Source organism: Capricornis sumatraensis, chromosome 22, assembly GCF_032405125.1.
Source record: "Capricornis sumatraensis isolate serow.1 chromosome 22, serow.2, whole genome shotgun sequence".
Taxonomy (NCBI): Eukaryota; Metazoa; Chordata; class Mammalia; order Artiodactyla; family Bovidae; genus Capricornis; species Capricornis sumatraensis.
Window position 1 is genome coordinate 16687369 of NC_091090.1, and position 26771 is coordinate 16714139.

Sequence of the window (26771 nt, forward strand, 5' to 3'; positions counted from 1 at the left end):
GTAAATCATTTTACCCTCGTTCAGTTCCTTTGTCCTACGGCACCCTTTCGTCAGCCTTTTTTGATGGTGGGTGGGCCTCCTTCCATATTGTATGGGGCTTCGCAGTGACGCACTCACACAGTGCGTGTTTGGGTGTGTGCTGCTTCCTGTGGGGCATCTTACAGGTTGCTCCATGTCACTGGATTAAAATTATGTCATTCTTTTGGATAGCTCCACATTCGTCTCAAGAAATACAGTATATTTTAGTCTCTTCATAGATAGGTTTTTTCCCAATCTTATTTTAACTATTTATTTAGTCATTTATTTACTTTAAACAATGCTGCAGAAAACCTTGTAATTCATTTCTTTCTGAAAATGTGTGAAGATTTCTTCCCATGCTTATCCTTGATACTTAAAATGTATTTATACTTTGTTCTGAATAAATTGCATAGCCGACTGCCTTTTTGGTGCTTCTGAGATGCAAATTACCATTTAAAAATTTTACTCACTTCGATAAGCTTTTAGAAGATACCTGTTTTCAGGAAAATCTCAGGGGAAAGTAATCTTCCAAGTAGAGTTTACGTAAAATCCTTTTATCTAGAAAGTCAATGTAAAATTTATAATCTCAAATAATAGGCAATATTGAATGTTTGCAGTTTTACTCTTAAATTGATTTAAACTCCCTAAGCAGAGTATATATACTATTCCTGTGCTTTTTCTTCCATTTGTGTTTTGTAGGGACTGGATAATCTGTTTGTTACTAGTGTTTGTGATAATAGGATTATTAACTCATTGAGCAGACTTATTCCATGCAGTGTTCCATGCTTTGGAAATACAGCCGTGAACACAGTTCTGCATAGAACTTTTATTTTTGTTGCAAGTGGTGGTGAGAGAAGAATAAAGTAATTAAACTTATAGTAGTAAATAATGAGTATATAATGATAAACCCATTGTGATTAGTACTAGAGAGAAAAATAAAACATGCAGGAAGACTAGAGACTCCTGAGGTTTGGGGCACATGGGTTATATTTTAAAATAGAATGTGCCTCAGAGAAGGGTCTACAAGGCTGACTTGGGTTTCTTTTACAAAAACTGAAAGCACTCACAGGTGCTTGGGTTAGTTACTGGACAGACCTACTAGCTAGGGCCTTTAACAAAATTGCAGAAGATTAAAGTGACTTTAATCTCCGATGCTATACATCAAACCAATAAACTTGTAACACTGATGCTGTTGAGGGTTTATCTTGATTTGTTTTTTTTGTCCTTAGTAGATCTGACTTTTTGACTTTAGCGTTTATACTTCTAAATTTGGCAGGTAAGGTTAATCCCTGCTGAAGGTAAAAGTAGAATCAGTTTGGAATCTGAATATGAGATATGTTATTAAAAGAATTTTAACAACATCAGTAAAAATTCTAAAGCAAAATTTTGCTTTTTAATATTTGTTGGACCCTTCTAATATCCTTGTCTGATGCATTCATGTTTGTATTTCCAGTAGCTATAATCATTAATTGGATCCCATTTACTAAACATTTCACAGACATTATGTTGTTTGGAAGTGGTTTCATAGATGGTTTTAATATAATCCGGAGAGTCTAGCTAGTTGTCTTCAGAGTAATGTAAAGTTGGAAAATTGGCAAAATATATTAACCAATATCAGTAGTAATTTGGAGTGATTGCTTATACTTCTCTAAAAAGTGTTCATTTTTAAAAGTTGATTTGACCACTGATCTCCAGTTTTAGAGGGTCTTTATTTGTACATAATGAGAACTTTTAAGCTTAGAAAACCATTCTTGAAAGTCTGCTATTTATTGAATAGAGTTTTATCAGAAACATAATTAGCTATATAGTTGAAAAACCTTGTAATATAAAGTGTAAATATTTAAGCTTTCAAGTTAGAGTCAGTAACAAGAAACCAGCTAAAATACTAGGACAGTCTTTTTCCTTGTTTGAAGCATGAAATATTCTGGCAGGCTTTCAGACTAATAGAACAGTTTCCAGAGATTGGGTGAAATTGTTAGTTTCTCACTAATGTACCAATCTTCTAGATTACCAAAATTGTTTTCTGTGAACTCTGTCATTCAGGGACTGATCATCTTCTGATTTAAATTGCCTTCAGACTTCTATCTACTATACAGTGTAACATTTCTTGGTATTGATGCCTACCTCTTAAAGAATTTTCCCCTTTAATTTGCAGGGTAAAAGGGAGTTGAGAGTAGGTAAAATTCACATTAGGTCAATAGTAGCTATGGTTCTTGAGTGGGAAGGATAAAAGACAGCTTAACAATTGATGAGGATTTAAAAACTATCCATTGATTTTAATATAAATGGCAGCATACTCTGGTAGTATGAATAGTATAACTAGGTAGAACTGATAAAGTTTTAAAACTTATAATTTGTTCATCAGAAATATGCTTACTTTTTAGAAATAGTTTTCCATATAAGTTGGAATTTGTGCTCTTTACCTTCTAGCTGCTATTACCAAATAGTAGTCCCTTTGTGAGGTATGTGGTTTTTGTTCTGTGGATAGTCCCAGAGGGCTTTATGAGGAAATTCTGAAATAAAGGGCCAGGTTAAAAAAAATCTCAACCCCTCCCAAAAAACAAACTCTTGGCCTACTTGAAAGGAAATAAACAACTATGGGCTACGGTTTTTGCTTTTCTGGAATGCCAAATTTCAGCTCAGAGCAAATTCTTCAGCAGAGCAATAAACCTTTGAAAATTGCTTTATAATGGAAATGCTGACAGACCATTAACTACAGTGGTGCGCATGCAGTGCTCTGACATACAGAAGGTTGTCCCAAGGTGCTCAGTACAGTAAGCCATGCTGAGCAGTGTGCATCCTGTGGACGCCTGTATGGGTGTATGTGGTTTGTTACGTTTATGCTATCTAATTATTAATGGAGAAGCTCAAACATACCACCTTTGACATGCAGGAGAAGTACCATTTTAGAAAGAAAGTGGTTTAGGCTCTGCTGATGCTGATAGCTCATTTTATATTTGCCACACTGGAAAAGGCCCAGGGTAAATTTAACATGATGCATTTAATCACCATTCCAATTACAGTGCTGCTGAAGCAGATCAATGTTTTCTTACTACCAATTCATTGGAACTTCTAGGTCATAAAGTATCATTATTCGGCATATTGGAAAGTCTCAGCCCAATGGAAATGTGGATTCTGGAATTTTTCCAATTGCTTTGAAATAATATCGGAGGCTGCTTGGATGTACATTTTCCCCATGTAGAATGAAAATGGGAATTTAAAGGGATTGATAAGACAAAGTGAGAATCCTATAATGCCCCAGGGAAAGATGAAGCAGAATGTTCACATCTAAAAGTAAAATAAGGAAAATGATGAAAAAGGATGGATACTTCCATAGCAGCCTGCTTAATGACTGATATCCCTACTAATAATAAGTGTTACGAGAATTTGTCTTGTTCTTGGCTATATTTGTAAGCACCTAGCACAGTACTTGGCCTATAATGTGGGTGTCAGTAAATATTTATTAGATTTATTTGTATTTGTTTATTTGAAAGCTTTACTTGAGGCTAGATTGTCAGGCACCTTGCTAAATGGTATAAAGGTTACTAATATATGTATGTGTACATTTGTATACATATAAATACGTAGTACACATAATGCATATACATATATGTGCAGCTAGAATTAATCCATAAAAGATGTCTTAAAGGCATTTCTGGGTACAATTTGATATGTTGAGTACCATGAATTAATGCAAAGATTCAAGTGTATTTGGACAGAATTATATGTTGCCTGAGATGTAAGTGTACAGTAAAGAGATCTGATATCATAGCTAGATTATAAATGTCGGGTGCTCCTGTACTCTAAAGTCAGTGCTGATTGGACCACGCCTGTTTACTTTGTTCTGTTTGACTAACAATTTTTTTTCCCTATTTGTTTGTGGCAGTTCTGAAACTTGGCTTTCTGCTTGGGTGGGATTTTACAAAAACATAAGGATGCTAAGGTATTAGCCCAAAGATTTTGATCCACTGGGTCTGGGGTAGAGACTGGGTATATATATTATAAAGAAATTTATTTTCCTTGTATGCTTATATACAGCTGACCTCTCACACCACGTCATGGTGAACTTCAAAATGAGTGGTGATAATTATCTTGGACTGTTTGAATTCTCTGGAAACAATAACCAGCACAGTAATTAAAGTCTTGGTTCTATTCTGGTGGAAGGATGCTAGCATATGTCATACTGAAGATTGTTTAGGATTAGTGTTGACTTTCTGTCTGTATATTTTTCCAGAAAGGTACCATCGGGACAGTTGGGGGAAGGATGTGATTTTCTTTTTTCCCTGTGGCATTATTCATAGAAATATATTACCAGAAATACCTTATTTCTTTCTGTGCCTTAGAAATCATTTTATTCCCTTCCTTTATCTTTGAGTTAACCTTAAAAATGTTAAAGTTTGAATTCCAGCTTTGTCTGTTATTCATTGTTATCTCATTCTCTGAGCCTTCATTTCTTATACATAAAATGGGGTAATAATATTTACCTACTTTATAGGTTTTTTAGGATTAAAATGTATAAAAAATACCTACTAGCATGTGTCTTGCCTTTAGTAAGTGATCAACAAATGTTAGATTTTATGGCATACCTGTTACATGACCTATCTGTGTAACGTGCTCAGTCATGTCCGACTCTTTGCAACCCCGTGGACTGTAGCCTGCCAGGCTCCTCTGTCCATGGGATTTCCCAGACAAGATAACAAGTGGATGGCCATTTCCTCCTCCAGGGAATCTTCCTGACCCAAAGGTTGAACCTGTGTCTCCTGCATTGGAGGCAGATTCTTTACCGTCTGAGCCACCAGGGAAGCCCTATGTGATCTGTGGTATGCAGAAAGGCCAGAAGAAGTAGAAAAATTATGATAGTCGAAATTCAAAAATATGCTGTATACCCATAAGCACAGTTATTAAAAAAGGTAAAATAATTGTAAAATACACATAACACAGACTTCATCTTTCTAACCATTTAAAAGTGTACAATTTAGTGGCATTTAGTACATTCGCAGTGGTGTACAGTCATCATTACTTCTTATTTCCAGAGCACTTTCATCATTACCCCAAAAGGAAACCTGCACGCATTAAGGGGTCACTCTCTATTTCCCCCTCTTCCCAGCCATTGGCAACCATTAATATGCTTTCTATCTCTGTGGATTTGCCTATTTTATATAAGTTCATATGAATTTGGAATCATACAATTTGTGGCACTTTGTCTCTACTTCTTTCACTTTGTATGTTTTTAAAACTAATCTGTCCTCTAGCATGCATCTTCATTTCTTTTTATAGCTGAATAATAGTCTGTTGTGTGGTTATATGCCATAATTTGTGTATCCATTCATCAATTGGTGGACATTTGAGTTCTGAACCTGTTAGTGGTTGTGACTACTGCTGACACAAACATACATGTGCGAGGTTTTGTTTGAGCACTTTCTCACAGTTCTTTTTGGTACTTGCTTATGAATAGAATTTCTGGTTCATATGGTAATTCCATGTCTTAATTAAGGAACCACCAGCCTGTTTTCCACAGTGGCTGTACCATCTTATATCTCACTAGCAGTGCTTGAGGATGAGGCTTTCAGTTTTCCACACCCTGGTCAAAACTTGGCCATCCTAATAGATATTAAGTGTGTCCCACTATGATTTTGTTGTTGTTGTTAGACTTAAAAAAAAATTAATTTTAGATGCACAATAATGACTTGATTTTTATACATTCCAAAATGATCATCACAAGTCTAGTTAACATCTGTCACCTTACATAGCTGGAGAAAAAAAAGAATTTTTTCTTGTGGTGAGAACTTTTAAGATCGACTCAGTTGGCAGCTTTGAAATATGTGATGTATTATTGTTAACCATAGTTGCCATGCGATTCATTACATCCTCACGACTTATATATAACTGGAAGTTTTTACCTTTTGCCCCTTTCACTTATTTGTCCCTCACCTCTGGCAACCACCATTCTGTTCTTTGTGTCTATGAGCTCAAGTTTTTGGTTTTTAAAAATTCTACATGTAAGTGAGATCATATGGTGTTTATCTTTTTTTTTTCTGACTTTCTTCACTTAGCATACCCTGAAGGTCCATCCATATTATTGCAAATGGCATGGTTTCATTCTTTTTTATGGCTGAGTAATATATTCCTCTGTGTGTGTGTGTGTGTGTGTGTGTGTTTACTCATTCATCCATTGATAGATGCTTAGGTTGGGTGTGTGTGTGTGTGTGTGTGTGTTTACTCATTCATCCATTGATAGATGCTTAGGTTGGGGTGTGTGTGTGTGTGTGTGTGTGTGTGTGTTTACTCATTCATCCATTGATAGATGCTTAGGTTGTTTCCGTATCTTGACTTTTGTAAATAGCTTCAGTGAACATGGAAATGCATTTATCTTTTTGAATTACCCTTTCTATTTTCTTCAGATAAATACTTCAGAAATAAAATTGCTGGATCCTATGGTAGGTCAGTTTTTTAATTTTATGAGGAAACTCCACACTGTTATCCTTAGTGGTTGCAACCAATTTATATTTCCGCCAACTCTGTACAAGGGTTCCTGTTTCTCCACATCCTCACAAATACTTACTTGTTGTCTCTGTGATAATAGCCTTTCTAGCAAGTATAAAATAGTGACTCATTGTGGTTTTGATTTGCATTTCCTTAATGTTTAGTGATGTGGAACATTTTTTTCATGTACCCATTTCCATCTGTATGTGTTCCTTGGATGAATGTCTATTCAGATCTTTTGCCTATTTTAAAATCAGAGTTTAAATAAAATAATGAGTTACATGAATGAGCTATTTATATAACCCACTTGTTTATTCTTCCTTTTGTTGAGTTTGATGTCAGATTGTAGAAAATCATTGCCAAGATCTATATTCCTACCTATGTTTTCTTCTAGGAGTTTTAAGGTTTCAGGACTTACATGCAAGTCTACTTTGCCCACTTGGTTGAGAATTTTTATCATTGGTGGCTGCTGAATTTTGTCAAGTGCTTTTTCTGCCTCTGCTGAAATGGTCATATGATTTTTGTCTTTCATTTTGTTAAAACTGTATCACGTTGATTTGCAGATCTTAAACCATCCTTGCATTACAGAGTAAATCCTAATTGGTCATGGTGTATGATCCTTTTAATATATTGTTGAATTTGGTTTGCTAGTATTTTGTTGAGCATTTTTGCATTTGTGTTCATTAGGGAAGTTGGCCTGTAGTTCTGTTTTATTGTGGTGTCCTTGTTTGCTTCGGTATTAGAGTAATGCTGGCCTTCTAAAATGAGTTTGGAAGCATTCCCTCTTCTTAATATTTTTTTGTTACGGGTCTGAGGAGGATTGGTATTTGGTAGAACTCACCAGTGAAGCTCTTTAGTCCTGTACTTTTGTTTGTTGGGAGGGTTTTGATTACTGAGTCAACTTCATTCCTAATAATTAGTGTATTCATGTCTTCTGTTTCTCATGATTTAGTCTTGATAGGTTGTATGTTTCTTGGAATTTATCCATTTGTTTAGGTTGTCAGATTTGTTGGTATCATGGTTTTGGTTTGCATTTTGCTAACAAGTAAGTGAAATTAAGCGTCTTTTCAGTGTGATTATTGGTCATTTATCTTCTGTGGAGAAATGTTTCTTTTTTTAGTCCTCTCCCCTCTGTTTTTGGCTGTGCTCTGCGTTGTAGGATTCTAGCTGCCTGACCAGGGTTCAAACCTGGGCCCTTGTCAGTGAAAGTACAGCTCCCAACCACTGGACCACCAGGAAATTCCCTCCTTTCCCTGTATTGTAATTGGTTTATTTGTCTTTTTGTTGTTGAAGCCAGAGTCTTTTGATTATAAAATTGATTTATATACTATCATTTGGTTGGTGACCTTATTTGGAAATGGAACAATAAGTGGTTTGAGTTCTTTTAAACATTTTATTGAGTGTTTTATTTTTATCTATTTTTAATAGAAATGTAACTAGTTTTATTATATAGCTTAGCTTGATGTCTTGCTCCCTGCCTCCAGTCTACACTAGCAAATAACTGGATTTATTCATCCCCACATTGTTAATTGTTTTACCTTGATTTTTTAAAAATTATAGATTGTTACTTTCTCAACCTTTTTGTTACTGTAATAATAAAATAATAAAAATCAGGTATAATTTACCTGCCATGAAATTCACTCATTGTACAGTTTGATGATTTTTAGTAAATTTACAGTGTTCTACCACCATTCAGTTCAGTTCAGTTCAGTCGCTCAGTCGTGTCCGATTCTTTGCGACCCCATGAATCGCAGCACGCCAGACCTCCCTGTCTATCACCAACTCCCGGAGTTCACTCAGAGTCGCATCCATCGAGTCAGTGATGCCATCCAGCCATCTCATCCTGGGTCGTCCCCTTTTCCTCTTGCCCCCAATCCCTCCCAGTGTCAAAGTCTTCTCCAGTGAGTCAACTCTTCGCATGAGGTGGCCAAAGTACTGGAGTTTCAGCTTTAGCATCATTCCTTCCAAAGAAATCCCAGGGTTGATCTCCACCATTACCACAATGCAATTTTAGAACATTTCCATCACTGTGAAAAGTTTCCTTAGCATTATTGGTGGTAAATTTCTTTGCCAGCTTCCAGGCAGCTGATCGGTTTTGTGTTTCTGTAGATATATCTTTTCTTATATTTCACATAAATGGCATCATAATATATAGAACACTAAGGCAACGGCATCCCACTCCAGTACTCTTGCGTGGAAAATCCCATGGACGGAGGAGCCTGGTGGGCTGCAGTCCATGGGATCGCTAAGAGTTGGACACGACTAAGCGACTTCACTTTCACTTTTCCCTTTCACGCATTGGAGAAGGAAATGGCAACCCACTCCAGTGTTCTTGCCTGGAGAATCCCGGGGACGGGGGAGCCTGGTAGGCTGCCGTCTATGGGGTCGCACAGAGTTGGAGACGACTGAAGTGGCTTAGCAGCAGCTTAGCAGCAGCTTAGCAGCTTTTTTTCAGTGAGATGACTATTTTCAAGGTTCATCCATGTTGTAGCATGTATCCATAGTGTGTTCCTTCTTCTTATAGAATAGTAGCCCGTTCTGTGGCTAATACCACATTTTGTTTATCTGTTTATTCATTGATGGGCATCTGGCTTGGTTTTAGCTTTTGGCTGTCACGAATAGCAAAGATTCATGACATGTCTTCACAAGTCTTTGTGTAGACATCCTTCTTCAACTTATTATTTTGAAAAATTTCAACCCCACAGAAAGGTTGAAATAAGTGGTATACTGAATGTCTATATACCCTTCACCTAGATTCAGTAATTTTTAATATTCGCTATCATCTTTACCTCTTCCTATAAATATACCTTTTCAAACCATTTTGGAGATATCATGACAGTCTGCCTCTTAAATATTTCAACACGAATCTTACGGAATGAGGGCACAAATTCTAACCGCAGTGTCATTTTTAGACTGAAAAAAATTAGTAAGAATTTCGTAATATCAGCTTTTTTATATACATGTTAAAGTTTCCCCACTTGTTCCAGAAATGTCCTTTAGAGCTTATGTAACCCCTCCTTTTTTCTTTTCCCCCCTAATCTAGGATCCAAAAATGATTATCTAGATGTTTTGATAGTTGTTTCTCTTAGTCTCTTTTAATCTGGAATAGTTCCTCTTTCTCGCTTTGCTTTTCATGTCAGTGAGATTTAGAAGAACATAGACCAGTTAGTTATTCTATCTTTTAACTTTCTCTCATTGATTTCTCATGATTTAAGTTAAACATTTTTGGCAAGGATTCCTAATAGGTGAGGTTGTGTACTTTTTTATACACCAGTGATTAAATAAAGTGAGTTAAAGTAGAGAATCATAAAAACATCTAATATAATCTAAAATGAAAGTGTACATTTCATCAAGAAAAATAATGTCAGGCTATCTCCTTACTTGTGAAGCTAAATTTGGTCACTTGGTTAAGGTATTGACAGTTGAGATTCTAAAGGCATGACTTTTTGTATTTATTTAGTGAGGTACTGGTGGGATGAAACTTTGAGATGATCAGAGTTCTTCAACTTTCAAGACAATGTTCAGCTTGTTTTTTTTTAACCTTTTACCTAGTAGTTTCAGCACCCATTGCTGGAAGTAATTATTACATTGATGAGGGGGGGGTGGCTGTTGCATAGAATGCTTTAAAAAAATACCTTCATTAGCTGTATCATGGAAAAATATTTTGCTTTGCCTTCCTTAGATTTCTGTGCTTGGATAAACATATTTCAGATATCTGCTTGACTTGTGATATTGTTTATACTTACAGTTTCAAAGAGCAATTTTCTGTGTTAGTATCTAAGGTATAGAGGTGAATTTTATAAACATAAAATTTTGTTTTTGATATTTGATTGCAGTTTAATACTCAGTAGTATAGTAATTAATGAAATCCAGAAAACATATCTAAATATGAATGTTCAGATTTCGTTTATAGTTCATGTCTTTCTCTGTCTCTCTCTTTTTAAGATTTTTGTAGTTCTGTCTTTTGTATTCCTGAAACTCCTTGTGTTATGGCACTGATTAATCATGGGTAAGATCTCAGAATGTTACATGTAATCCTGTGAATATTTTTCTTTTCCTGGGAAAAGAAAATGTGATATGTTGATAATATCAGTAGTTAATATAAAGCCATTTACTCTGTCCTGTGTTTTGTGACTGGCTTGCTCCACAACATGGAAAATGTATACCAGAAATCCCTTATTTTATTAAAAGTGATGAGTAAGTGGAGATGTTTTAAAGCACAGATTTCTGGAAAAAAAGCTTAGATGTGTTAGTTCAATTTAAAATGTGTTTATGTGTGTGTTTGGGTGGTAGGCTTAAGATACTTTCTTTGCATATCAGTCAACTAATTTGAGAGTCATACACATTTTCTTGTATCTGCCACACAAATAATAAATGTGCTGTCTGTGATAGCTTGGCTTATTGCTTCTGGAACGGGCCTCCTGGGCTGAAACACTCACTCTGTGTCTTTATAGCATGTGAACTTAAGCAGGTTGCTCAACTTCTCTGCGCCTCAGTTTTCTCATGAGAAAAATGCCAGCGCTAACAGCAATGTGTTAATAATTGTAAAGTATATGTTAGCATAAAATGGTTAAGTCATTTAATCTTGTTGGTGACTGGCACATGCATGCCTAAGTAAATGTTTGCTAGTTAATTAACATCCAGTCTTAGTGTTATTAATGGGGTGAGAATCTAAAGACATTTGTGAAGCAATTTAAAAGTACCTTTTAGATTTGTATGATTTGTTCCTTAGTCTTTGAGTTGTCTTGCTAATGCCTAATCTGGCAGCATCCTTCTATCTTTTTAAAATAGCAACCTGTCTTTTAATCAATTTAAAGTATTCAACATAGATTTATTCAAGTTAAAGTATTCAACATAGATTTATTCAAGTTAAAGTATTCAACATAGATTTATAGAAATAATGATTTCTTGTTGCACTTACTCATTTAGGCAGTAACTAAATAATGTGATCACAGCAACAAGTCAAATAGGTGTAATCATAAGACATAAACAGATTTGGGGAAATAATAACTGGTTCTTCATTAACATTCAGCTCAAATGATAGGAGTGGAAATAAACCTCTATATTGGAAAATAACTCCACTGGCTGAGAGAGCATTTGGCAGCTGACATTGGGTATATTTGTCTGTCTTATGTCTTGGTTTCCCTGATAGCTCAGTTGGTAAAGAATCCACCTGCAATGCAGGAGATCCTGGTTCAATTCCTGGGTCGGGAAGATCCACTGGAGAAGGGATAGGCTACCGACTCCAGTATTCTTGGGCTTCCCTAGTGGCTCAGCTGGTAAAGAATTTGCCTGCAGTGTGGGAGAACTGGGTTCAATCCCTGGGTAGGGAAGATCCCCTCGAGAAGGGAAAGGCTACCCACTCCAGTATTCTGGCCTGGAGAATTCCATAGACTACAGTTCATGGGGTTGCAAAGAGTTGGACACCACTGAGCGACTTTCACACAACTAAGTGAAGATGGTGCTGCTGCAGACTCACCATTGTAGGGCACCTACTGTAGGCTCTCTGTTACCTGTTTTCTGCCAGGTTACAGCCTTTCATCTTGGTTTTCTTGTGATGGTTTAGGTAGCGTTTTGTTTGTGAGAGGTGGCAGAGTTGTCTGGCCAGGCAGATAGACTGACTCATCATTACAAAGTTCTTCTTGAACTGTTCAGCCCTCCCTCAGCACAGGTCCTCAGCACTGGGAGGGGAGCTGTGTACTCTTAAGTTGAATTCTGTCGGATGGATCCTGAGCTTCATTATTTCCAGCAGAGTCTTAGATGGAGGTGCACAATATGCTCATTAAATTTGTGAATGGCATCAAGTTGGGTGGGATAGGTCATTCAATAGACAACTGGATTAAAATTCAGAATATCTGGTATTCTGAAGAAGTTGATGAATATGTATAATATGGCATTTAACAGGATTAAGACAAGATAATTTTCTTAAGGAAAGTAAACAGCTGTGGAAATACAGTATGGAAGTAGGATTGGGTTTATACCAGTGGTAGCACAAAACAGTCCCAAGGTGATAAGAGAACCAGTTAATAAATATGAGTCAGTGATGCCTTTGCATTTAAAACTATTGATGACAAGTCATGTAATTGAAATGGCACTTAAAGAAATCACAGGTTCTTTCCTTCACCATATTTAGTATTTGACTGTCAACAATGCATTAAAGAAAGATATTAGGGAAAATGTTTCAGAGTGAGAAAAGTGAGAAATTAGGGAAATAGTCCCTATCAGTTTTAGTAGGTATTTAGCTTAGAAATAGTGGAGAGTTTAGTAATTCTCTTATTAAATTATATTGTTGTTGCTGTTGTTTAGTTGCTAAGTCGTGTCCGACTCTTTTTGACCCCATGGGCTGTAGCCCATCAGGCCCCTGTGTCCGTGGGATTCTCCAGGCAAGAACACTGGAGTGGGTTGCCATTTCCTCCTCCGGGGATTTTCCAACCCAGGGGTTAAATTCTAGTCTCCTGCATTGCAGGCGGAATCCTTACCAATGAACCACCACCAGATTATATATGGTTGTATTATTGTGTGATCATAAAATGGCAGTAACTGTTTTCATTTTTTTTTTTTTTTGGGCTATGTTGGGTCTTAGTTGCAGCACAGGGAATGTCTGTTGCCTTATACTGATCTTTCCATGCGGCATGGGGACTTTCTGGTTGTGGCGTGCTCCACATGCTCCGAGTCATGTAATATCTTAGTTCCCCAAAGCAGGGATTGAACTCATGCCCCTTGCATTGCAAGCTGGATTCTTAACCACTGCACCACCAGGAAAGTACCCACATTTTGTTTTAATGGACGAGAAAACACAAACCGGAGGTTGTACATTCAAGACAGGCCCTTTCCTCTCAGTCACTGCTCTTAGCACTTAGCTTTTTGGCAGCCTGTGTTTTCACCCTGATGACAAGATTATTAAGGCATTTACAATGGTGGGAAAGTTATGAAGTAAGGCATTAGATACTAATGATTTTGAGGTTTGGGCTGCAGTGAAATATGACACAAAAAGTAGAAATGAAATCTCTTGTGGTCATGGAACAGGGATCCTTAAGTCTTACTGAGGCCGAGGCAGAAAAGATAGACTCTTGAGTTTCCTTCTAGCTCTTTCTCTTTTCCTGCTGGAGATTATGACTACTCAGGGTGATTAAATGGAGAATTTTCTTTTGCAGGATTTAGGCAGTCTTTATAGTGAATGACTAAAATCGCCAAGAAATGGAAATTTTAAACTTTGAACTTTATTCCTTTTCCATGAGCATTGGGCTCAGAATGAGAGCTGTTTCTCTTTTGCTATCACCTTTCATCCATTTCTCATCTAGATTCGTGGTTGGTGGGATCCCAACTTTTTCATCGACCCCCCCCCCCCGCCCCAAGAATATCTTGGCAGACTGATGTAATATATGAAATATTTAGAATTTGAATAAATGAAGTACAAAAGGCATTTATTTTTTAATGTCAGTGACATTAACTGGATATTAATTTTTTGTGTTTGTGTTTTGCTGGATCTTACCTTCCCTTACCTCCATATTTAATAGATACTCTTATTGGTACATGAATTTTAAAGGAATGACATGAACCAAAATGTTTCGTCTTGTAGATGTCATTTCACCTGGATGCTTTCTAGGGTTAGAAGCACCTTAGGTTTTTCTTTCTTAACCATACAGCTGCTGGTGCCAGCTTGTTTAACCTTGAGGCTTGAACCCTGGTAGCTGTCATCTCCCACGTTTATGACTCATTTTCTAACAAAGAAAGGTCTAATAATGCCGTGTCAGGTTTACTTTCCATCTTTTAGTAAAATTACCCTACATTTATGGAAAATCTGGTTTTCCATAAATATGGATAAGTGAATATTCTGCTTAAAAGCCTAAATTATCTTAATAATTAGAGTAGATAAATGCACACTTCACCAGGATGAAACAGAAGTGTTTGTTACTTGGGTAGAACAGGTGCATATATAATTCTTTAATAGTTTTTATGTAATGGTGGTTGCAAAGATGATAGAAAATGCAAGGGTCAGTTTTTTTTTCTAGAGGAAGTAGTTCTTTAGTAAATGTCTAACCCATTGCAGAAGTTTGATAGCCAGTTAATTGTTTTAATCACTGTTCAGGTGAAGACCCTCTGACTTCTGCAAGCGTAGTGTCTCCTAATCCGCAACTGTTTGCGGTAGCAGCATGGCTAGCCAGGAGAAAAATAGGGGCAAGGGATACCTCGTTGTTCTCTCTCTTACATTGTCCGTTTCCAGTAATTCTCAGGTATTGTTTTCTATAGCAAACGGTTGGGAAATCTTTGTATTGTTTTCCGAGCAACACAAAGAATTCCTTTTGTAATGAATCAGTTGTTGTTTCATCACTGAATTTTATCCGACTCTTTGCAACCCCATGGACTGTAGTCTGCCAGGCTCCTCTGTCCGTGGGATTTCCCAGGCAAGAATACTGGAGTGGATTGCCATTTCCTTCTTCAGGAGATCTTCTTGACCCAGGGATTGAACCTGTGTCTCCTACATTGGCAGGCGGATTCTGTGCCGCTGAGCCACCTTGAAAGCCCCAATAAACCAGCAGTGTATGGTTTATAACCAGTAACTAATGTAGTGTAGAATGAAAAAATTATCTTTTAACCAGTAATACTTTATTGAACTATAATTTATATGTAGTAAAACTCAGTCTTATGTGTATATATAGTGAATTTCGACCAGTGTATACACTTACATAGTCACCACCCAGATCAAGATACAGAACATTTGCATCACTCCAGAAGGTATGCTCCATTGATGTACAATTGTAAAAAACTTAAATGGATTGGAATTACTTAAGAGAAATGTTTAATAATCAACTCGTATGCAGTTTCTTTAGGTAAGTGGATAATAGTGAACTTAGTTTCTCCCCACCACCTGCTATTTTCTTTACTGCAAAAGTGAGTTATGCACAGCATTAGTTTTATTCTAATACAGAATTTGAATTTCCTAAAATAGTACATATATTTTCAAATGAAGAGATCCAGATATAAGACATTCCTCCATCTTCTTAATAAGAACAATAAGAGCTTTGATCACCGTAAATACTGGCATTTTTAGGAGCATAGATAAAATAATCAAAATATTAAATAATATTAAAATTAATTTCACATGTATAGTTTAAAAATCTTTTAACTTTTTCATTTTCAGAAAATTTAGATTTACATGTAGTTGTAAAAAATAAAATGGCGATCTCATATATTCTTCTCAGTTTATACCAGTAGTAACTGTACATGCATATTTTAGAATAGGTTATACTAACAAATTATAGGTATTTGAATATATTTCTAGTACACATTTTAAATACTACTTTTCCACACTCATGAAACATGAATGCTCCACATCTTCACAGCTATGAATGTCTTTAATATTTATTTGCTAAAAACATATTTAAGGTTAATTGGCCACAGTTTCCCACTTATTTACTTCCTTACAGGTTGTTTGAGGTTGAGTATTAAAAAAAATGTAAATGTTGCTCTCTGGAAGTTGCATCTGAAGCCACAAGAATTCATCCATATAACATTAGGAGAATTGCCATAATTTTGGTGTTATTTGTGATCTTCCTAACTTTTGAAGGTTTTCTTATTGCATTACTTTCTAAATGATTTTCAGAGGCCTTTTTCAGTGGCAGCTACCTCTTGTAATCATGACCTCACAATCCAGAGATAAGTATTTACTCTGTGTTTAAAACTGTTTTGCTTCCTTTGGAAACTTGTTTGCTGCAGTAACTTTGACAAAGCATCCAGCATAGTGTGTGTGACATTTTTTCAGACTTCAGTGATTATACTCGGAGATGAGCAGTACACTGGCTTGCCCTTTTCACAGACTCTGACTGGATGGATATTGCTGGGAGTTTGATTCCATTGGCAGGGTCTTCCTGTTTTGAAATCCCAAATGCCATTCCCCTGGGCATGACTGCATGCCTAAAGTCTTTACTTCCAGGTTTTGGGGAAGCTTTTTCTTTTTTTCCCTTTCTACCCTGTTTGTGTTTAATTTAAAATTATTGGTGCTTACCTCAGAAGTAAGGATTTAATTTTGAAGCAGTTCCTGTTTCTTGAAAGATAATTTTAGGGACGAAAACCTTTCTGTGTGTGTGGGCATATGTGGTAAGACAGCTATAGCCACTGTGTACAGTGAGTGTTGGAAGCGATAGTGTCATAAGTTTCTCTTGTGGGGAAACATTATTTGGCGTTTTTATTCAGTTCGTTGTATTGTTTCTTCCTGCATGTGTACATGGGTTTGCTGTTGTTGCTCAGTTGCTAAGTCATGTCTGACTCTGTGACCCCGTGGGCTACAGCACTCTAGGCTTCCCTGTCTTTCATCATCTTCTGGAGTTTGCTTAAACTCGGGTTCGTTGAGTCGGTGATGCCATCCAACCATCTCATCTGCTGTCGCCCTATTCTCTTCCTGCCCTCAGTCCTCTCAGCATCAGGGTCTTTTCCAGTGAGTCCACTCTTCGCATCAGGTGGCCAAAGTATTGGAGCCTCAGCTTCAGCATCAGTCCTTCCAGTGAATAGTTAGAGTTGATTTCATTTAGAATTGACTTGTTTGATCTCCTTGCTGTTAAGGGACTCTCCAGAGTCTTCTTCAACACCACAATTCAAAAGCATCAATTCTTCAGCTCTCAGCTTATGTCCAGCTCTCACATTCATACATGACTACTGGGAAAACCATAACTAACTATATGGACCTTTGTTGGCAAGGTGATGTGTCTGTTTCAAATACACCGTCTAAGTTTGTCATGGCCTTCCTTCCAAGGAGTAAGTAGTTTTTAATTTTGTGACTGCAGTCACAGGGGATTTATTTACATGTTTTAATATTTATTCTTCTTTTTACTAGTTTATTGATAAGCATGCCTCATCTTGTTTTACCTTTTAGTAATGTGTACAGGGTTACAGTTGATAATGTTACTTATTTGACATCTGTATATCTTTTTAGTGTAGGGGTTCAAACACAGAAAACAGAGGCCTCTGCTATGTCCTTCTTGTCCTTGAATCTGGGTATAATATATTAAGACACGGTTCATTACAACACTACCTGGAATCTAAATTATTAGATTGAAATTAGCTTTTAAAGTAGTTGTTTAGTTGCTCAGTTCAGTCCAACTGTTTGTGACCCCATGGACTGTAAGCAGGCTCCTCTGTCCATGGGAATTCCCAGGCAAGAATACTGGAGTGTGGGTTGCAATTTCCTTCTCCAGGTAGCATGACTGATATTGCTACATTCTAGAAACGAATCCCACTTATTAACAACTAAATTTTTTCCTTTGTAATACTCCCTTGAAAACTTTGCAGACGTTGTCTGAATGATATTTAGAGTGATGTATAACAATTCAGACAGGCTGGATGCACTCCTGAAAGCCTGGTTTGTCATTCTGCTAGGATGTCATCTGTTTGAACTGGCCTTTTTCTTGTTTGCCTGGGGTGAGCAAAGAGTATAGCTTTAGTAGAGCTGTTCGCTGCTTTCTAGCTGTTGCAGGAAATTGAGACTTTTCTGGCTGTAAGTATACGAGGTGGCATGCAGATTGTTACTAGTCTTTAATCATCTAATCTTACTTCTGAGGTGACTGGAATGATTTTTAGAGTGGAGAAGGCATTGTGGTTTGTTTTTTCCGTCTTTACACATACACACACATCCTTGCCCAACTCTCCTCCCTTCCCTGTCTTCTCCTCCTTCTTTTGGATTATTAAACGAGATTGAATTAGGAAATGTGACTAGTTGGTTTTTGCAGATTGGTTTTCTTCATTAAGAAAGAAATTCCATTGTTGTCTAGAGTTTTTACAAATGTTAAGATCCATGTCTAACCTAGAGAAATACAGAGATGTTAGGCTGGAACAGCTTTGCTGATACTTCTGTGTTTCCTTTTGACTTGTCTCTGTTTTTATTGTGCCTCAGTTTCTTCCTCACTGACGCAGCATCAGGGTTGCTTTTATTTCCACATTTGTGTTGCAGTATTTCAGGGGGACCTGGCGTGTGTGTGTGTTCCTGCTTGGTGAAAGAGGGTGTTGTATGAATGTCAAGAAAATAGTGTTGTAAATAAAATGTTTTTAGAATTCTCAGTTATTAGGAATGTTCTTCTAATTCCTTGAGACAAATTAGCTAGAAGGTTCATGTATTTTTCATTAAAAAAATTACTATCCTTCAAATTCAGGTTTTTTTATTTCAAAAGAAAACACATGATTAAAGCAAGATAACCATTTCTCCCATCAAACAAAGATTTGAAATTAATTACTTAATGTTGGTAAGAGTACATGGGGGAAAAATGTACTTTCAGATGCTTTTGATGAGAGTATAAATTGGTAGAACTTATCTGGGAAGTAATTTGGCAGTATTTACCAAATCATACTTTTTCATCTCAGTAATTGTCCTTCTCAGAGTCAGTTTTAAGAAAGTTATTCAGCCAAAGACTTGTGATGAAAGATTTATGTCTAAAAATGCTCATTATAGCAACATTTATAATAAAAATCTAGAAAAAGATTAAATATTCAACAGTAAGAGAGTGACTAAATTATACTATTAGTATATAATGAACTATTACAGAGCAGCAAGAATGTTTTTGAAGAATGGAAATAAAAAATGAAATTTGCATATTTTATTATATATTTTTGGTGAATTATTTGATATATGCAAGATAAAATATGCAGTGTGTTACGTTATAAAAACATATATGTGAGCATACCACACAACTTTACCAATACTGTTAAATATAATAAGTTCTTATTATATATATCTATCCATAAAGATAAGAAGGAATGATTTCAGAATGTTACTCATGTGTTTGGGGTAAGGATTATCAGTGATCTTTGGCATTTTGCTTAAATGCTTCTATTCTTTTTCTAAATTTTGTACAAGGGATATGTATTTTCAAAACCAGAAATATCACTAAACAGTATTTATTGAAAGAAAAAAAACAGTGTAAGCTGGATTCTTTGAAACTTCATCTCATGGGAAGAAAACTTGTGCAAGTGTCTGCCACGTGTTACCTCATGAGCGACAGCATGCCAGGTACACAGGGTGGCATTAGGTGCCATTTATAGGCATCACTGTGTGACAGAACTCCTGAGAGACGACAGGATGCCTATTAAGCACCAAACAAGAGTGCCCAAGAGGCTCTTTGCTCTTACGACACTTACATTCTGGTTGAAGGATGGTCAGTACACGACAGACCAGTGATAAGGTATCATAGAAGGATGTTGTGAAGACAACAAGGAGATGACTGATGTAAATCGGGTGGTCAGTTGAAACCTGTGAGGAGGTTCGAGCTAGCACTTGAGTGAAGAAGAAAGGCGTGGGTGGTCCTCCAGTGATTAAGGGTGGAGGGAACAGCATGGGCAGGAGCTCTGCATTGATTTCTAGGAACAGATAAAAAGGCGAGTGCAACTGAAGTGTGGTAGGTGAGAGGAGCAAAATGGAAGGAAGGAAGAGGAGAGGCAGACGGAGACAGGTTATGAGGGGCTATGGCTTTGGTCAAAAAAAAAAGTTTGAATTTTACACTAAATGCAATAGGAAATTATTGGATGGAATTAAGAAAGAAAATAGCACAACTTAACTTTTAAATAAAAGATTGCTTTGGCTACTGTGTAGAAAACCATTGTCAAGGGTGATGCATGGGACTGGGGAGACCAGTGGAAAGCCATTTACTGTGGCCAGGCGAGAGCATGGTGGCCACGGTGGAAGCACTGGCGAAGGAGAGAAGTAGGCAGATTTAAGTCTGCTTGGAAACAGCTGGTGGTCTCGCTCAGCATTGTGTATGAGAGACTGCAGAAAAGAGGGAAATCAAAGTTGACGTTTTGGATTTTTGACTTGAGCAACTGGACAGAAGATGTTGCCATTTATAAAGGTGGACAAAAAGGGTCAGGCAAATTTAGGGGGAATGTTGAATGTTCTAGTTTGAAATGTGTCTGAGCTACATGTAAAGATGTCACATAAGCAGTTGGATGTATGAGTTTGGAGCAAGGTGAAGAGGTTTGGGGCGAATGTATACATTTGTGAGTCTTTCGTGTATAACATTTAAAGCCAAGGAACTATCTGAGATCACTAAGTTGGAAGTAGGACTGAGTTCTGGAACCTCCACACAAAGGCCTTGACAGTGGAGGAGGGGCCAGTGAAGGTGGCTGAGAGGTAGCTGTTCTGTGGGAGGGAAATGTGGTGGGGGGTAGTGGGTAGATTAGATCTGGGACCTGAGCGACAGGAAGGCAAAAGTAGTTTCGAGAAGGATGGATCTGGTTGAACGATGCTGAGAGAGAAGGGAGTAGGATGAGGTCAGGGTCATAACCCTGGTATCTGTTTTCTGGGGCTACTCTAACAAATTACCACAGCTCTGATGGCTTGAAACAATAGAAATATGTTCTCCTAAGTTTCTGGAGCCTAGTAAGCCCAAACTCTGGCAGAACTGCCTTCCTTCTGGGCAGCTTTAGGGAAAAACCCGTTCCTTGTCTCTTTCTACTTCCAGTGGCTGCTCCAACATCCCTAGCTTTAAGACCGCATTCCTCCAGGCTCTGCTTCCATCTTGACTTTGCCTTCTCCTCACTGTGTTTTTCCACACTTTTTTGCCTCTCACAAAAGCATTTCTAAGCCATTCATTGAGGGCCCACCGCGATAATTCAGAGTAAACTCAAAATCTTTAGCTTAATTTTTGTGCAAAGACCTTTCCCCAATAAAATGAATTCCATGGATTACAAATTTCAGGGATTAAGATTTGACATCTTCAAATTTGGTTTTAGAAACATAGCCATTGGCTATCTCAGTAAGAGCAGTTTCTTTGGCGCAGTGGAGACTTAAGACTCAGATTGGTACAAACATAGTTGGGCCCTTTTTGTTGATCGATGCCAGCTACAGATGTTGCAGTTTTTGGTGAATCTCATCAGTTTGCTGAGCATACTTTTCAGATGTAATGGTTTCAGTGGGATTCAGAAAGCTGTAGGGGATCAGATGGGCAGCAGACCATCAAACAGTGACCATGACCTTTTTTGGGGTGCAAGTTTGGCTTTGGGAAGTGCTTTGAAGCTTCTTGGCTCAGCCACTGAGTTGGTTATTGCTGGTTGTCATACAGAATCCACTTTTCGTTGCATATGACAATCCGACCAAGAAATAATTCGTTATTGTTGCGTAAAAAAAGAGAACAGGTCACTTCAAAATGACAATGTTTTTGATTTTCGTTCAGCTCAAAAGGCACCCACCTATCGAGCTTTTTCATCTTTCCAATTTGCTTCAAATGCTGAATGACCGTAGAATGGTCAACATTGAGTTCCTTGACTACTTCTCATGTAGTTCTAAGAGGATCAGCTTTGATGATGGCTCTCAGTTGCTTTTTGTCAACTTCTGATGGCTGGCCATTACACTCTTCATCTTCAAGATTCTCATCTCCTTTGCAAAACTTGAACCACAACTGCACTGTACGTTCATTAGCAGTTGCTGGGTCAAATATGTTGTTGATGTTATGGGTCGTCTCCACTGCTTTACGACCCATTCTGAACTCAAGAAAATCGCTTGAATTTGCTTTTTGTCTAACATCAATTCTAAACTCTACATATAAACAACTAATGTCGTTCAGTTCAGTCGCTCAGTCGTGTTTGACTCATTGCGACCCCATGAATCGTAGCACGCCAGGCCTCCCTGTCCATCACGAACTCCCAGAGATCACTCAAACTCATGTCCATCGAGTTGGTGATGCCATCCAGCCATCTCATCGTCTGTTGTCCCCTTCTCCTCCTGCCCCCAATCCCTCCCAGCATCAGGGTCTTTCCCAATGAGTCAGTTCTGCATGAAGTGGCCAAAGTACTGGAGTTTCAGCTTTAGCATCATTCCTTCCAAAGAACACACAGGACTGATCTCCTTCAGAATGGACTGGTTGGACCTCCTTGTAGTCCAAGGGACTCTCAAGAGTCTTCTCCAACACCACAGTTCAAAAGCATCAATTCTTTGGCGCTCAGCCTTCTTCACAGTCCAACTCTCACATCCATACATGACCACAGGAAAAACCATAGCCTTGACTAGACGGACCTTTGTTGGCAAAGTAATGTCTCTGCTTTTGAATATGGTATCTAGGTTGGTCATAACTTTCCTTCCAAGGAGTAAACGTCTTTTAATTTCATGGCTGCAGTCACCGTCTGCAGTGATTTTAGAGCCCCCCAAAATAAAGTCTGACACTGTTTCCACTGTTTCCTCATCTATTTCCCATGAAGTGATGGTACCAGATGCCATGATCTTAGTTTTCTAAATGTTGAGCTTTAAGCCAACTTTTTCACTCTCCTCTTTCACTTTCCTCAAGAGGCTTTTTAGTTCCTCTTCACTTTCTGCCATAAAGGTGGTGTCATCTGCATATCTGAGGTTATTGATATTTCTCCCAGCAATCTTGATTCCAGCTTGTGCCTCTTCCAGCCCAGTGTTTCTCATGATGCATAGAAGTTAAATAAGCAGGGTGACAATATGCAGTCTTGACGTACTCCTTTTCCTATTTGGAAGCAGTCTGTTATTCCATATCCAGTTCTAACTGTTGCTTCCTGACCTGCATATAAGGTTCTCGAGACATTCTGGTATTCTCATCTCTTGAAGAATTTTCCACAGTTTGTGGTGATCCACACAGTCAAAGGCTTTGGCATAGTCAATAAAGCAGAAATAGATGTTTTTCTGGAACTCTCTTGCTTTTTCCATGATCCAGCGGATGTTAGCAATTTGATCTCTGGTTCCTCTGCCTTTTCTAAAACCAGCTTAAACATCTGGAAGTTCATGGTTCACGTATTGCTGAAGCCTGGCTTAGAGAATGTTGAGCATTACTTTACTAGCATGTGAGATGAGTGTAATTGTGCGGTAGTTTGAGCATTCTTTGGCATTGCCTTTCTTTGGGATTGGAATGAAAACTGACCTTTTCCAATCTTATGACCACTGCGAGTTTTCCAAATTTGCTGGCATATTGAGTGTGGCACTTTCACAGCATCATCTTTCAGGATTTGAAATAGCTCAACTGGAATTCCATCACCTCCACTAGCTTTGTTTGTAGTGATGCTTCCTAAGGCCCACTTGACTTCACATTCCAGGATGTCTGGCTCTAGGTGATTGATCACACCATCGTGATTATCTAGGTCATGAAGATCTTTTTTGTACAGTTTTTCTGTGTATTCTTGCTACCTCTTCTTAATATCTTCTGCTTCTGTTAGGTCCATACCATTTCTGTCCTTTATCGAGCCCATCTTTGCATGAAATGTTCCCTTGGTATCTCTAATTTTCTTGAAGAGATCTCTAGTCTTTCCCATTCTGTTGTTTTCCTCTATTTCTTTGCATTGATTGCTGAGGAAGGCTTTCTTATCTCTTCTTGCTAGTCTCTGGAACTCTGCATTCAGATGCTTATATCTTTCCTTTTCTCCTTTGCTTTTCGCCTCTCTTCTTTTCACAGCTATTTGTAAGGCCTCCCCAGACAGCCATTTTGCTTTTTTGCATTTCTTTTCCATGGGGGTGGTCTTGATCCCTGTCTCCTGTACAGTGTCATGAACCTCCATTCATAGTTCATCAGGCACTCTGTCTATCAGATCTAGGCCCTTAAGTCTATTTCTCACTTCCACTGTATAATCATAAAGGATTTGATTTAGGTCATACCTGAACGGTCTAGCAGTTTTCCCTACTTTCTTCAATTTCAGTCTGAATTTGGCAATAAGGAGTTCATGATCTGAGCCACAGTCAGCTCCCAGTCTTGTTTTTGTTGACTATAGAGCTTCTCCATCTTTGGGTGCAAAGAATATAATCAGTCTCATTTCGATGTTGATCATTTGGTGATGTCCATGTGTAGAGTCTTCTCTTGTGTTGTTGTCATTAGCAAAGAAAAATCAAGTGAGAAATGTGCATTAAAATGATGTATAACATAACCATGCTTGTTTAAGAATGTACTCCAGTATCAAATGGCTAATTTCAACAATGCAAAAACTGCAGTTACCTGTGCACCTCTCAATATCTCTCTTTCATACTTGCTGCCACATAGAGTACTTGAAGTAGTCTGTCCAAGACTGTGCAGGATGATCACACTACGTTTTTTGGTAGTTGTATGTGTGTGATTAGCTTCAAGTTTGATATGTCAACCATGAAGAAGGAGCAAGGGTCTCAGAAGCCTCTGCTAGTTTTTTCAAGTTCACCGTTGCTGACATATGGGATCCAAGTTGCCACTACCAATAGCTCTTAATTCTGTAGCCAAAATCTGGGTTCTTTCAGATTTTAGACATCTCTGTTTTGATTAATAATATCAGTATCTGTGTTATTTCTTTCATAGCCTGATTGATAACTGTGTTGCTGAAAAGTTCCTACCTAGAAAGTAGAATGGATATGATATATAGATATAGTGGGTATATATGCATCAGCCATCTGAAGTGGATATAATGCGTCAACTATCTGAACAGAGATAAGGGCAAGTGGGAAAAAATGCTACATTGGCATTTTTTCTTACCAGCTTGTGAAACACAGATGTGAAAACTGGCACCCTTGGTTCCTGCTGCCCTCACTTCTTCTCTCAGGCTCTCCGTGCTTCCTGCTGGATCTGGGGAGCAGCAGAGGATGAACGGTTACCTCTGTGTCTCTGTGGCACCAGAGGGGCGAGAGACAGTGACCACATCAGGAGGAGACCTTCCTCCTGGGGATTGTTCAAGCAACAAAGAAATTCCTTCATCCTCAGTTCTTCCTTGGGTTGGAACCGAAATGACTGGCAGCCTTGGGTTGCTTTGCTGTGTATTTTATGTGTATTTGGAGAAGAGGGCGGGAGTTGTGCTTCCTCCAGATGAAAGGCTTTACTTTTTCCGTGTGCTGCCTTGATTACCATAGATTATATCTCCAGTTGTGGGACCATTCTCCCCAGCCTCTAGAGTGTGTTCCTCTCAGCTTCTGTACTGAGGCAGGGGCCCTAGTTCAGGATGAGGAAAAGAACACAGGCTTTGGAATTAGATCAGGTTCATCTACTTGAGAGTGCTGTAACCTAGGAAAGTTATATACCCTCTTGGTGCTTCAGTTTGCTCTTCGGTAAAATGAGGTTAAAGGAATTTGGTGTTATGCTTAACCATGTGGTAGACATGTAATAAGTGTTAGATGTTAATGCACCTCTTTGTCCGTTTTTAAAAAATTTTTATTCATTTTATTGATACTGAAAGCTTTCTTAGCACCTTTGATGTCTTTCTGTTAGTCCATGGGGTTGCAGAGAGTTGGACACAACTGAGTGCCTAACCCCCATCTACATGGCATCTCTTTTGGGATAGAGAACTCTAGTGACCTCTTCCAGCTTCCTTTCACGGCCCATCTCCTCATTTTATCACTCTGTGACAATTACCGACAGTTAGATCTTGGGTCTCAGTATATTAGAAGACAGTCATGATCATCAGGGAATACTTCCTGAGGGAGGCTTTCATTAATTGTAAAGTTTACTGAGGAGGGCAAAAGATGGTTGCCATATTCCATGTATACGAGTGACTCTGGGTAAAGACTCAGATATTGGAAGGGGAATTGCTGAGGAATGAGGCTGTAGATAGGTGTTCTAGAAGGTTTTTGTAGTTCATATGGGCTTTGGAGTTAGCTCAGACCCTAGGTCAGAAGCTTCCTCTGCAGTCAGTTCCCCAGCGATGTGACTGCGGGCAAGCTGCTCCCCTGTTAAATGGGGATGAAACTGTATGTCCTTGATTTCTAAGACCATTCAGTTTAATATCTCCTTGGAGGACATGGTGGAAACATTTCCTCTTTAAATTATTTATCACTTGTAGCCAGTTCTATGATGTTTCCTGGTTGTAGAAATGTTAATGGGACTCTTTTAAAAAGTGTATTTTAGAATCAAAGCAATACGGTGATACTCAGTCTCGGGATGTTGGGAAGATTAATGAGATCGTGTATGTTAAGTGCCCATCCCAATTTAGTATTCAGTGAATTGTAGTTATTATTAACAGATGAAAGGACATGAAAAATAATTTGATTGGGAACATCTGTAAAAAGAATTTTAAATGACAAGGTCATAGTGTGACCAGGATCTGAAACTGGACTAGAATGAGGGGAAAGAAGACAAAAGTTCAAGTAATATTATAGGGGTAATCAAGTGTGTAAATCAGGAGCAAGTTTTACCTCTTTATGGATAAAATTTTCCCTTTTTTGATGAGTGTGTGATATATGTTCCATTATACAGGGAATGTGACAATTGTTGGATAAATTCATTCTTTTGTTATCTTATGGGCCTTTTACAGCATTCCTGAACTTGCCACCACATAAGCTGCTAGTCACAAGAAATAACATATTGGCTAACTCATAGATAACAAACGTGCTT

The 26771-nt window shown here is 37.9% G+C and overlaps 1 protein-coding gene across 2 annotated transcripts in view; it reads left to right on the forward strand.

Moving 5' to 3' along the window:
- ZFAND3 (zinc finger AN1-type containing 3) overlaps window positions 1–26771 on the forward strand; it is a 318501-nt gene that overhangs the window by 76793 nt on the left and 214937 nt on the right. The gene's annotated exons all lie outside the window — the stretch shown is intronic.